The 14,229-nt window shown below is 36.8% G+C and overlaps 1 pseudogene across 1 annotated transcript; it reads right to left on the minus strand.

The window, feature by feature from the left end:
- Nucleotides 1-3,662: 3,662 nt before the first annotated feature.
- On the minus strand, nucleotides 3,663-6,035 carry LOC143560524 (purine permease 3-like; annotated as a pseudogene). Its single transcript, XR_013140138.1, has 2 exons — nucleotides 5,116-6,035; nucleotides 3,663-4,125 (listed from the first exon to the last, which is right to left on the minus strand). The product of XR_013140138.1 is annotated as a purine permease 3-like (transcript).
- Between the last annotated feature and the right edge of the window lie 8,194 nt (nucleotides 6,036-14,229).

Genomic DNA, 14,229 nt, shown 5'->3' on the forward strand with positions numbered 1-14,229 from the left:
AACCAAGCAGGTCGCTTTGCTAATACTTGTCCTACCATTGCTTCTTTGGTTCCTAAAACCCAACCTACTGATGCGGATTTAGCCAAAGCTTTTCTTGCACAATGCAATGTGTCCACCATGATTCCTCCTTGGGTTGCTGACTCAGGTGCATCTGACCATATGGCTTCCTCTCCGGCTCATGTTACCAATGCTACTCCTCATCTGGGAGATGCCAATGTCACCTTCGGCAATGGTAAATTTCTCCCCGTTTCTCATATTGGTCATACTTCGGTTGGACCTCAACTTCATTTACACGATGTTTTGGTTGTCCCCAACCTTACTAAAATCTTGTTATCCGTTAGTAAACTAACTGCTGATAATCATGTGGATGTTCTTTTTTCACACCCATTTTTTTATATTCAGGACCGCACCACGAAACATGTCCTAGCAACGGGAAAAGTTGAAGACGGTCTGTATGTTCTTCAAGCCGATCCCAAAGCTTTTTTGGCGAATTCCGGTTCCTCTTTGAAAGCTTCTTTTGAGTTGTGGCATCTACGCTTGGGTCATGTCTCTTATGACACCATCTTACCGTTTAAATAAAATGGGGGATTTATATGTCACCTCCATTCTACCAAAACCTACTTTGTGTAATTCTTGTCAATTATCCAAGGCTCATCGCCTACCTTTTGATATTAATGAAAAATGGGCACTTCATCCTCTAGATATGATACATTGTAACTTGTGGGGACCCTCTCCAATTATCTCCACGGATAATTATCGGTATTATGCTATATTCGTAGATGACTTTTCTCGATTCACGTGGTTTTATCCATTAAAAACTAAATCTAACTTCCATGTCATCTTATCAGTTTTTATGAAATTTGTGCAAACCCAATTTTCTAGAAAATTTAAAATTTTTCAAAGTGATGGTGGCACGGAGTTTCTAAATCACAATGTTAAACAACCTTTTGAAGCTAATGGCACGTTTCATCGGATTTCTTGTCCTTATAAACCTTAACAAAACGGTCGTGTTGAGAGAAAACATCGTCATCTCGTTGAAACTGGGTTGGCGATGTTGTTTAATGGGCACGTTCCACCTCGTTTTTGGGTAGAAGCATTTAGCACAACAATCTACATTATTAATAGACTTCCTACCCATGTGCTTGGTGGTAAGTCACCTTTCGAATTACTATACTTGCAAAAGCCATGTTATCAAAACCTTCGTGCCTTCGCGTGTCAGGTCTATCCTTATATTCGGGATTACGCGGATCACAAACTTGCCCCGCGAAGTGTTCCGTGCATTTTTATGGGTTATTGCCCTCAATACAAAGGGTACCGTTGTCTTGACCCATTAAGTTCCAAAGTCTATATTACCCGTCATGCTCGATTTGATGAACATGTTTTTCCTTTTTTTGGAGACAAATCCATTACCAATTTGTCTATGTTGCCTCTGTACTCTTTCTTGGATGACAACTCATTTCACAAAAATGTGGCAAAAACCACTTCATCTCCTACTCAGCCGAAAACACCTCTCAACACAACAAACTGTGGATTATGTTGTGATGATTATGAGTCTCATATTCTAAGACCAACAACCTTGCTCCCATTCCTCAACCCACGGTAACCACCTCAACCCAACCCACTCCTCAGCCCACTACCCCTCTAAATTCTGGCCAAACTTCACCCACCGCCCCTAATCCACCTCCTGTTACCGAACACCCTATACCCACTGCCTTCGCTCCCCCTCTTGTATCAACCCATCCCATGACTACTCGGGCAAAGGTTGGTATTTTCAAACCTAAATATCCAGCCAACACTTCTCACACTCGCTCCCGTGGTCTTTATGCTGCTTTATTCTCCGTAACTGCGCCTCGGGGATTTAAATCAGCAGCCAGAAATCCCAAATGGTTGGAAGCCATGCACAATGAGATGACTGCCCTACAAACCAATCGTACCTGGTCATTAGTGCCTCGCCCAACCTCGCATAATGTGGTGGGTTCCAAATGGCTATTTAGAGTTAAATATCGTTCTGATGGTTCTATTGACCGGTACAAGGCCCGACTCGTTGCTCAAGGATTCACTCAAATGCCTGGCATTGACTATTCCTACACTTTTAGTCCGGTGGTCAAACCCTCTACCATCCGAACCGTCTTATCTCTTGCTGTTATTCGTAATTGGAAGCTTCACCAACTTGATGTGAATAATGCTTTCTTACATGGGAATTTAAATGAGCTTGTCTTTATGGAGCAATCCCCTGGTTTCGTTGATCCCAAATACCCTAATCATGTTTGTCGCCTAAATAAAGTTCTTTATGGCCTCAAACAAGCACATCGCGCTTGGTTTCACCGACTTAGCTCGTTTCTCTTACAGAATGGGTTCACATGCAGCCTGTCGAACACATCATTGTTTATTTTTAAACGAGACTCGTGCATTATGTACTTACTTGTTTATGTAGATGATCTCATCTTAACAGGTAACCAAGACACCGTCATTAGCTCATTTATAACCCACCTAAACCGTGAGTTTGCTATCAAGGACTTGGGGGACTTAAATTTTTTTCTTGGCCTTGAAGTTGCTCGCACCGGTGATGGAATTTTTCTGAGTCAATCCAAATATGCTTGTGATCTTCTCCAACGTGCTAATCTACTTGATTCAAAGCCAGTTCATACCCCTTTAGCCGCCAATGAACATTTTCGTACTGATGGTGAACCATATAATGACCCTACTCAGTATAGATCCCTTGTTGGGGCACTTCAATATTTGACGATAACCCGACCCGACATCTCATATGCCGTGAATCAAGTGAGCCAATTTTTAAAGGCTCCTACAGTTACCCATTTTCAGCATGTTAAACGAATTTTGCGATATGTAAAGGGCACGTTGACATATGGTCTTCAATTCTCTCGCCCACGAACAAATCACATCCTTGGTTATTCGGATGCAGACTGGGCAAGATGTCTTGAAACACGTCGGTCAACATATGGGTATTCTATTTTTCTTGGAGGTAACTTGGTTTCTTGGAGTGCAAAGAAACAACTGACTGTGTCTCGATCAAGCTGTGAGTCTGAATACCGAGCCATGGCCAATGCTGCAGCCGAGATTATTTGGATCACCAATTTACTCCAAGAACTTCATGCTCTTCCTCCTGCTCGACCAACGTTGTTGTGTGACAATCAAAGTGCACCTTTTCTCACTCAAAACCCGGTCGCACATAAACGAGCTAAACACATAGACTTGGATTATCATTTTATCCGTGAGCTAGTTGCTTCCGGTAAGCTTCACACTGCCTTCATTCCAACCAAGCTACAGGTGGCGGATATATTTACCAAAAGTCTTCCGCGGCCTCAGTTTGAATTCTTTCGGGCAAAGCTTCGCGTTGGGCCACCACCGTTTCGCTTGCGGGGGGATGTTAATATAATTTAATGTTACTTTAATTACATTTATGATAGTGCCTGTTCTTTTCCTATTCCTTTTGTACTTCATGTGTAATTGTTGTTATATATATGTACCGATCCCCTTTCTTTGGGGTATCCAATTACCATTACTTGATAATAACACGAAAAAGAAAAAAAAATCTAACCTTGTAGCGTATTTAACACTCACCATCTTCATCACTGATCGCGTCCTCAATTCATATTTTATATGTATTAAATGTGATTAATCAGAACAATTTACTTCATACACACTAGTTATATAACAAAACCTTTAATAACCTAACCCCATTAACATATATTCTACATATAATTTTGGAATAAAACAATGTAAAATAAAAATAAAAGTACTCTAAACAATTGCATATCATACTGCAGAGCAATTAGTTTGAGGTTGATCATTAGAAGATTGTTCTATATCCAACTTTTTCGTGCTTTCATACTCACCGTAAAAATAAGATGTAAATCCCCAAAGAGATAGAACAAGTGCGATACCCTTCTCGACGTGAAAGGGTTCTTTATAAAAGACCACAGCCAATGTCTCGGTCACTGGGAGTAGGACGGCGATTATTATTCCTGACAGCAACGAGGACGCACAAAAGACCACTCCAATGGCTCCCAGAAAGAAGCATTGCCAAAATACTACATCAACACATAATACTACGTAATATGCACCTTTGCCTAGACCAAAATGTGTCGCCTCTCTCGGAATTACCTACACAATTAATGGAATCGGTTTATAAATTTAAAACTCAAAACTGAATTAATCAAAAATTTAATTTTGGTAACCCAAACTATGACTTATTGACAAATAATAATCTACACTCATAATGCAACCAATGTTACTCGTAAGTCCTAACTTTAAAGTATGTTGTAAAGAAAACTTAGTCTAATTATGATAAAGTAACACGTGCGTCTAGGCCTCTAAACGAACCGAGCGTGTTCGTTAATTTAAAAAATGAGCATGTTCTTGTTTGTTTATGTTCGTTTGTTTAAGTTCTAAATGAAAAATTCAAGAACATAAATGAACATTACTGAACAAAGATAAACATACACAAATGAACATCTATGAACAAATGTAAATGAACACAAACAAACATAAACGGGCATAAATGAACACACCTGAATGAATACAAATCAACAAATATAAATAAATCCATTAAGTAAATGACTCTTCAAGATAATATTTAATTGTTTTCTATTAATATGTAAACCAACATAAGTAAATGAACGAAACATGTATTCATGTTCGTTCGTTTATTAAATAAACGAACACAAACAAACTTTCCATCGAACGGTTCACAAACAGTTCACCAAACATTTGGTTCCTTTACAAGCCGGTGTACCCTTGATGAAGTTTATTTTGTTTTAAAACAATTTATAACATCTTTATTGGCATAAACTTCAAGACAAAGGTACTTTGCCAATATGGAATTGTAACGACACTCCTAATATCTCTTTCGTTATGATCAAAGGCAATTACACTCCAACAATAGGTACCCTTGTATACCCTTTAGGCTTTTAACTTTTATTTGTCATTTCAAAACAAATTACAACATTTTAGTTGAGTTTAGGATCAGTCAAGTTCTTCATTAGCGCGGGTATGAAGTTGTACAATGGCCACATTGCAAGTATAGATTATTATCGACCAATAAACCATAATAAACGAATTTACTTAACTTAATCAAAGCCTTGTAAATATTACCTTGAAATCATTGTTGATGATCATCCCAATGATGCAAAATATTGTAGCAAAGAGACACAACACCATTTGAATCTCCAACACAAGTGTATAAGTAATCGCCTGTTTGGCTTTGTTATAAGTAAGCTCCACCATCGGCAACACCAACCCATACAACGCCGCGGCGGCCACCGTCAGAAAAAAAACCCTTTAAATACTCAGACTTTGACACCCCGTCAGGGCGGTCACTGTTCGTGTGAAACGCGAGCACAGCCGCCCCAACGGTCAGCAGCACCACCGCGTTTATCGTGTAAGCAGTGAACTTCTGTTTCACTAGCAAAAACGCGAAAAACGCGGTGAAGCTAAGCTGAGAGGCGATAATAAGCGATGTAGTGGAGACCGGAAGCCGGGCTACACCACACGCGTATAAGTAGTCGTCAAGCCCGGTCATTAGACCGAGAACTGCCGCCGCTAAAAACAACCTCGGGCGCATGTAAACAACCCGACAATGGCCCGAGGTTGTTTTATAAAGGCGGCAGAAGTAGAGAACTATAAGAACGATTAAAATAAACGGCCAGCCGGCCGTTTCGAGGAAGGCGGAGAGCCAGATGCGTTTGCCACCGTGGAGGAAGTAAAGGCGCATGATCAACGGCCTGCCGGAGTTTCCGACTGCTAATAATATGCAGTTGAGGATCATTAGTGTTTTTTTAGCCGGTGGGCTGACTTTGGTGGCCATGGTGGTGGCCTGTAGTTTCATCCTCAATATTATCCTCAATATTCATTGTTAAAGTAACGAATTGGTTGCATGGATTATTAGAATGTGTATAATATATGTTTTTGATTAGGTTACAAAGGTAAGGATATGAATATGAAGTAGTCAAATTCAAATCTTTGTAGATATATGTTGTGGGGTGTTACAATATCCTAACAGATCATTTGAATCTTTCTATACCTAAAACTGTTTGCCGATAATAAAGGGTTCCCATTTTAATTTTAGGTTGGGAAATTATTCGAGTGTTAAAACGAGTATTTTAGTTTTGTTGCGGGTGTTGGATGACTATGGTACTAGCTGATAATCGGTCGATAACCAATATATGTATTTGTTCATTCAAACTATACCTAGACAATTCTCTGTTAGGTGGACAATTATTAAAAAATTAATATATATTGAAATGTACATGGAAATCTAAGACAAATAGTTATCACGTAATTAATTATGGGATTATCTTTTATGACTATTTAAACTTTAAATAATTACGAGATTATCTTTTCGATCTACTTTTAAAACTCGATCTGGTTATCTTTTCTTTCAAGTCGATTCCTACTTTGTAGAGATTGTAACGTTTAACAAATTAACGGGTATATAATATGTGTTACGTGATACCTGACGAGTATTAGCCTAGATGGCTAGATATGAGTTATGATGTCACAATAAGATATAAGAGTGGAAACGTCTGGATTATAAATACAAGTTTCATATTTGTAGTCCCCTACAATTAGTTACTTCACGCTAGTTATAAGATATGTATGATTTTACAATCTGAAATTGATAGCTACAAGCCTACAACCTTTCATTTTTTTTTAATTACATTGGGACATTGGGTCCCTCAAGTTTTGTTGTTCAGGTTTTTGTCTTTAAAAGTTTGTATACATAGAAAAATGTTTCTTTCTTGTGACTTACAAGTTTTTGGCAAAATCATATGATCAGCCAGCCATTCTGACTCTTGATGATTTTTATTTTTTTGGTTTTGTCCAATTATAATTCCGTGTTTCAAACAGTAGCATGTGATTTGTCATAACTCCTGTTGTTTTTATACGTCTCTTAGACTGAGGGGCGTGGATGCCAAAATGGCGATGAAAGACTAAGAGCCGGCAGCAAACACCATACCCCTCATATTGGGCCGCTCATCGGCAAGTGAGTTTGGGGAATTCCCCCGACTAAATCACCACCCATTAATATTTATGAAAAAAAATAAGTAATTTATCAAACAATATAAATAAACCCTCATTATTCATTTTTATCTTACCAAAAAATAACAAATCTCCCTAAACTTAACCCTTAATTCGATTTAACTATGGATTTTCATCCAATGACAAATCTAATTCGGTCGTTCCTCTTTTTATACACATGATTGTGACGCGCAAACGCATCATAATTCAGATTTAGCGGATCATATTTACGACCTATCAACAAATTAGTTATGTTTTTTTATTAAATATTATACATGCAAGGTAGTGTTATTAATTATATTATTATGTTTTTTTGTTTAGTTATATTAATAACTTGAATAGAATAAAATTATTATTTTATTTGAAAAGTGGGGGTAACATATTAGAGAGTACTTCCTTGATAGAGTGGAAGAGAGTGAAATGTAGTGGGGTGAAATATGACGTTTACGTGGCACGGTGAGGAGTGTGCAAAAATACAAAAAATGCCTATGGTCGTAATCTTTTTATTTTGATCGATACCTAAAACTTGAAACTGATCGATAACAATTGTAATGTTGATCCTTTAAGTCCAAATGATCCGTCACAATGAATGTAAGAAAAACTATTTTTGTAAAGTTGACCCGTTTACAAATTATTGACCGGTACAACTGATTAAAAGTTGCCATATTCGAAACTTTTAATCGCATATGTTCAAGAAAAAAAAATCTAAAGATAGTTTAAATAACCTACTGTGTTTCTTGAAATTGTGTAGCTTTTATTTAGCCGTTTTTAGCTTCCAAATTATTACTGAATTATGCTATCAACTCATGAGATTTACCAGTTTTATCAAGCAACCTTCTTATTAAAAATAAAGTTTAAAATGGTAAATTTTGTGGTCCGGTATCAAGTATATCAAAACCTATGACCCTAATCATAGCTTTCGATTTACTATTTATTTATTTTTTGTTTGGCTCGTAACAACCCGTCTCTATCATTTCTATCAAAAACAAGCTTAGAATGAAGGTAATGGATTCTAGAAATATTAACGAAAAATATGCAACCTACATAAAAACATATAACATGCACAAAAAAATGCAGCCCACACATGTAATTCGGTGTGAACTGTTATATATAAACTACCCCATTAATACATATCTTCTACGCATGTATACATTAAATATCAATAAAAGTATACACCTTACACAAAAACATAAGCATGCACTTGTGTTTATAACTTCATATGTACATATTTAGTATCAACAATTATATATAACATATACGAAAATACACATAGCCTACACATGTGCATTTAATATTAACAATAACATTTGAAGATTGTATTTTAAAATATACATGTGTAGCGTATATATACTTGTTGATGTCGAAATACATATGTCTTATATATTTTTTGTACACATTATATGTTTTATGCAAAAACACAATTGTATGTTATATATTTTTGTTAATATTTAATGTACACATGTAGGATATATGTATTTTTGTATAATTTATATAGTTATTGATGTTGAAATACATGTGTAGGTTGTATGTTTTTGTATATGTTATATGTTTTTTATGCTCAAAACAAGTTTAGCTTATATGATTTTGTGTAAGTTGTATATTTGTTGTTGACATTTAATGGAAACGTGTGTATAAATTATGAAACATAAAATACGGGCCTAAAAAAACTTAACTAAAACCAACCCATTTGTGATTCTACTTGCCAACCTCCAGGAGTCCAAAACAGGCTCAAAGCCTTCACAAACCCGACCCCTTAATATGTTTTAAAGGTAAATATTGACAAAACAGAACACAAAACAAAAACAAAAATTTCTAACTAAGAATTTCTTTTTAAACTTTGTCGTCTATATGACTTGGACCCAAAACTTCCCCCAACTAAACCCAAACGTTTGTGTTTGTCAACAGACCACCGCCCCATTAGTATGATTATTGGCATTGACCTTACCATTTGGTCGATGTATGATATTTAAACTTGTTCTTCACACTAATCAAGTTTTCTTCTAAAATTGGATTCACCCTCCCACACATTCAAACTCAATCTTTACTCATATATGTAAGTGATCTTTGGCTAAAAAAACATATGGAATAGAAGAACTGTTATTTTTCTTCTTATATCTCTCGTCTCTTGAACCAAATTTTGTAAAATTTAGATCGATGATCTCTACCACGCTTAAAAGACAAACTTGTAAAAGTGATAACTATCTTGATTAGTGTTTGGTTTTGGATAGGGTTTCAGAAACATAGTTTGTATATATGTATGATATAGCCCATTGTAAACAAGGGGTATAATGTAAATCATATTTTCTAAAATACTACATATGAAACATATCTTAACAGCTCATCTTGTTGAAACTTTAGACCACATATAAACCAGGAAAACGCAAAAAAGCGCAAACAGAACGACATGAAGAACATGGTTCGATCCGGATTGAATGATGCTTTTGTTTAACTTCCTCATATTGTTCTTCACCCCTGCTTCAGCTTTCATTAATGCCATTTGCTGCAAACAACACGACAGGTTAATAAACCTTTTGTTTTCCAAATATTTCTGTTATAAAAACTTACCAGTTGACTAATAAGCTCATTTTGATTCTTGGCTTCTGACTCTATCTCTGATGCTACCAATTACACAACAATCAAAAAACAACTCATGAAAAAAGTATATTGTTAGGCGTTTGACGATATTAAGGCAGGATTATACAGTTTGTGTAATCCCAGAATATAGTAACTCAAAAATATAGAATAAATATAAAAGTTAGTTACATTCTTTAACTGTTTAACTTGATTATGGAGGCCGTTGATCTCATCATCCAGGTCAGCATGCATCGGATCAATGCGCAGCTGGATTTCATCAGAGTTAGTAACGGGCCTGGTGGTAAGACCTACTCTGTTATAAATTAAAAAATAAACAAACAAACAAAGAGATTTAAACATACAATATACAGTTAGAGAATTTAAACATTCTTTTTATTTTTCTACTTACTGTGAAATAAACTTGAGAATATTACAATATACAAACTACCTTGATCTAAATGGAACCGCGCCATAGTAACCGCTACCTTTGTGAGAACTAGACGCCATTAAAAAGCAAGATTCGAAAGCTTACGGTGATGGAAAATCTGAAATTCATATGTAAAAGTTTTATTAAACCATGTTAAATTCAGAGATGTTAATAAATATCGTATCATTTTGATATGCGCAGCATACGCAGCTTGTCGCCCGTTTGCCGATGTTTAAACCAAATCTAATGAAAAGTTGAGAATATTGTGATACGAGCAACATAAAATCAGATACAAATTCCAAGATAAGTATAGGCAATCTAGAGCAGAGAAGATGTTTATTTAGCCATAATTAACTTCCTAAATACACACAGTAATTTCGAGTGATTTGCATAAACATTATCTAAGGTTTAATAAATCAACAACAGACGAATACATATACGGGAATACAGAATATCATAGAGCACTTACTGATTAATTTCTGTAATTGGTTCGCCGGCGATTCTTCTGATTACCGATCAAAGTCGTCTTCAGAATAGAGAAAAGAAAATTCGTTGATTAATTAATAAGATCATTCTTACGATGTTTTTTTTTCTAATAAATTATTCTCTCAAAAAATGAATAATGGATAATATAGTTATCCTTTCCTTTTCTTCAATTTTCTTCTAACTCAAAAACACATCTAATTAAAAAAAATTTATTCCCTTCCCTTCCCGTTCTTATCTTTCCATCTCCTTTCCTTAAAAAACTCAAGAACAAGACGTTAGAGCATGTTTGGGATTGAGTTTGAAAAGTGTTAGCCATTTTAAAAAGTCAAATTTATGGCTTTTGTAAAACTGCTTTTTAACCATTTTAAAAAGTTAAAAAAAAGGTTTTTTTGTGATTGCCAAACACCATTTAACTTATTGGTTTTCTGAAAAAGCCAATAAGCCAATAAGGTATTTCAAACTCAATCCCAAACATGCCCTTAGCCTATTCCCTATATTTTATGTGAGGACTATGGTTGATTAGTAGTTGTGAGTAGAGTAGAGAGAAAATGTTATATGGGATTCATATCGTATAATACTTTAATATTTTTTAAAAGTGGTTGTGAATGAAAGAGAGAGAAAAGATAACAAAAAAACTATAAAAAATTATTATTTAATTAAACGTGAAAGAAAAATATAGTAACGTTTAGTATAATTATATGACATATATGGATATATGGTAGGAAATGAGTCGGAAATACTCTAATAATAATGAAGCACAATGAAAAACCGGAAAATGATCGTGTGATGAAACTTACAACGAAAGTAAACATGTATACTTGTAAATTATGCATTACGAGCTGTACTTTTCAATGAAGCAGCAGTTGATGTTCGTTATTGCTTTTGATTTTTTGAACAAAGCGATCCAATGCCAATAGGCCCAATAGCCACATCAAACCTTGCAACTTGCAACTTGCAAGAGAGGTGGGCTAAGGCTCAAGCCCAGGCCCAGATCAAGTTTTGGAACAAGAAGTAAGGGATCTTATTGAGCCCGATGGTTGATATATATTATTACTTCGATAGTCACAACTAATATTTTTTTTGTTTCTCATTTATGTTGGTTCGTTAGCTCATAACCGAAATGACGATTCCTAGTTTAACTTTTTTTTTACGGCCCAATAATCTTTCAAATGGGCTATTGGCTAATTTCATCGTATCGGGATACACTCGTCTTTCGATCCGGGAAAAACCTTCACCTAAGTCCAACGCCCGTGAACACTCGCCCGAATGCACGACAGTGCGGCGAAATAAAACTCGTTATGTTCAAAGATCCAATTAGTGAAAGTCACCTATATATATTAAAAAAATATATATAAATGACATGCCCGTTTATTAAACGAGCTTACTTTTAGGCTCGGGCCCATGGCTTACTTTTAGGCTCGGACCCGCTTATTAAAAAGCTTACTTTTAGGCTCGGGCTCGATTGAGCTTTTTCACTAGTCGATCTCGAGTAGCTCGCGAGCGACTCGGCTCGTTCGCACCCCTACTCAAATTCATTTCATCCAACTCCCTTGTTTTTTCATTCTCTCTTATCTTTCACCCTGATCACCTCCACCGCCTTCCCACTACAACCAGCGACCATTACCACCGCCGCTACCGACCACTGTCGCCGCCAGTGACCACCCATCTACTCCCTCCCGCCACCATCACCGCTCGCCATCACTAACACCCGCCACCCGCCACAACCCTTGCTTCCTTCATTAGCGCCAGCCTCTACCACCACCAACCACTACCACCGCCCAATGTTGCCATAGTCGCTAGACAGCCCACCCCCTTAGAGGGAGTACTCGGGCATGATAAATATAACGAAAAATAATTACCGGATATTATTAATATGTCAAAACAAGCATAATTCATGTCATATAAGAATATTTTTTGTGAATTTAAAACAATGGAATAGTGATGATCCATAATTCAAATTATACGTGTTTAAAATAACAATTTAAAACAATTCATCATGTTTGTGATAGAAATATAGTTTTAAGTTGTTTTCAATAGTTTCTACTTAAAAAGTCAAAATTGATGTTGGCCGAGTAGACCGGGTCTTGACCAAGTTTAACCATGGCCGTACAATGTTCGAGTTGGAAAAAGTCGCCAAGGTGGAGGTTTGAGGACCAAGTAATCGTCAAATTCAAGGCCTTGGAATTCGACTTTTATAAAACTGTCATTGCCCATCACTACCCTCGCCACCCGCTACAACACCTGCCACCACCAACCACCGTCACTGACCGCCTCCAGCCACCACCACCAACAACCATCACTGACCACATCCCACCACCGTTTGTCACCCACCACCATCACCGTTACCCCCACCCACCACTACCATCACCGCTAACCACCAAATTCATTTTATTTCTTACTTTTTCTGCTTACCTAACAGCATAAAGTAAAAAATCCACTTCATTCCTAGTTACTACATGGTAATCAGATAAGACAATGGAATAGTGATGATCCATTCAACTCCTTTGTCCATTTCGTTCTCCCATGCATTCCATTCCCTCATCCATTCCATTATCACATTCAAACAGACTGTTATGTAGCATTTAGTATGTAGATATGACAGGGGGTGAAATGATTCATTGAGTGGGAGTGAAAAAAATAGTGTTTGGTTGCTAAATGGAATTGAATCATCCATTACACATGGAATCTCATTTTGTCAAAACCATTCATTGACACTATCTTCTTTATTTCATGTCATTCATCCTTCACCTTACTTTCGTAACAACACCACCACCTAACAACGACAACCACAGCCATCTAACAGCCACAGTCGTCGTCGCCACAACCACCACCTCCGCTTCCACCACCACTGTCGTCGTCACCACTGCCAATGCTATCACCACCACCATCCTCCTCCTAAGCACCGCAACCGTTGTCACCGTCACCACCTGATGATCACCCCCGCCACCACTGTCGCTGCCTGACCGCCACCACCTGACGTGTCACACCCCGACCAAAGGCGGAGGAACATGCCGGGGTGCAACGGATTGCCCAAAAACACAAGACACTATTTAAAGTGACAATATTTATTTAACTCATTTTATTTCAACAAATCAATAAACAACACATCTCGTCCACACAAACAAGTTAAATACACGTAACAATTATATTGTTTGTTTTACTAATATCCTATGTGACAATCGTCAATTTCAGGTTAACTCTGTTAACTCCGTTAACTCAACTCCGTCAATTCAAACTTAAAGATCACTGAATCTATAACGCACACCTCATTACATTTAAACTAGGGTTTAAATGACGCTTGACACTTACTACATGTGTAGTCTTTCGGGATTTGCACCGAAACGCAAACGAGTTGACGCAAACGATTGGTGAATAAACGAAAAACGCCAAAACAATAATTATGTGATAATTATGTGTTAGGCTTATGTGTTATGTTATAACATTGTTATAAACGTTAACTCAATGTGCTAGAACTAGTTAATTAAGCTAGAAAAGTAACATTTGAAAGTGGAGGGACCTAGATGTAACATGATTGTTATTAAATAATATTAAACTAAAACCCTAGCCTCTCTTTCTCTCCCTCATAACCGACGGCCAGCCCCCCCTTTATCTCCCTTGCGATCGGCTCACATACACACGCATATCCTTTGATTTTTGATCTTGTCTTTCGCAATTGAAGCATCCTACATCCGTTTCTAGCC

The sequence above is a fragment of the Bidens hawaiensis genome, unplaced genomic scaffold (genome assembly GCF_021521415.1).
Source record: "Bidens hawaiensis isolate Kalapana, Puna unplaced genomic scaffold, B.hawaiensis_p1.1 tig00020348_1, whole genome shotgun sequence".
Taxonomy (NCBI): domain Eukaryota; kingdom Viridiplantae; phylum Streptophyta; class Magnoliopsida; order Asterales; family Asteraceae; genus Bidens; species Bidens hawaiensis.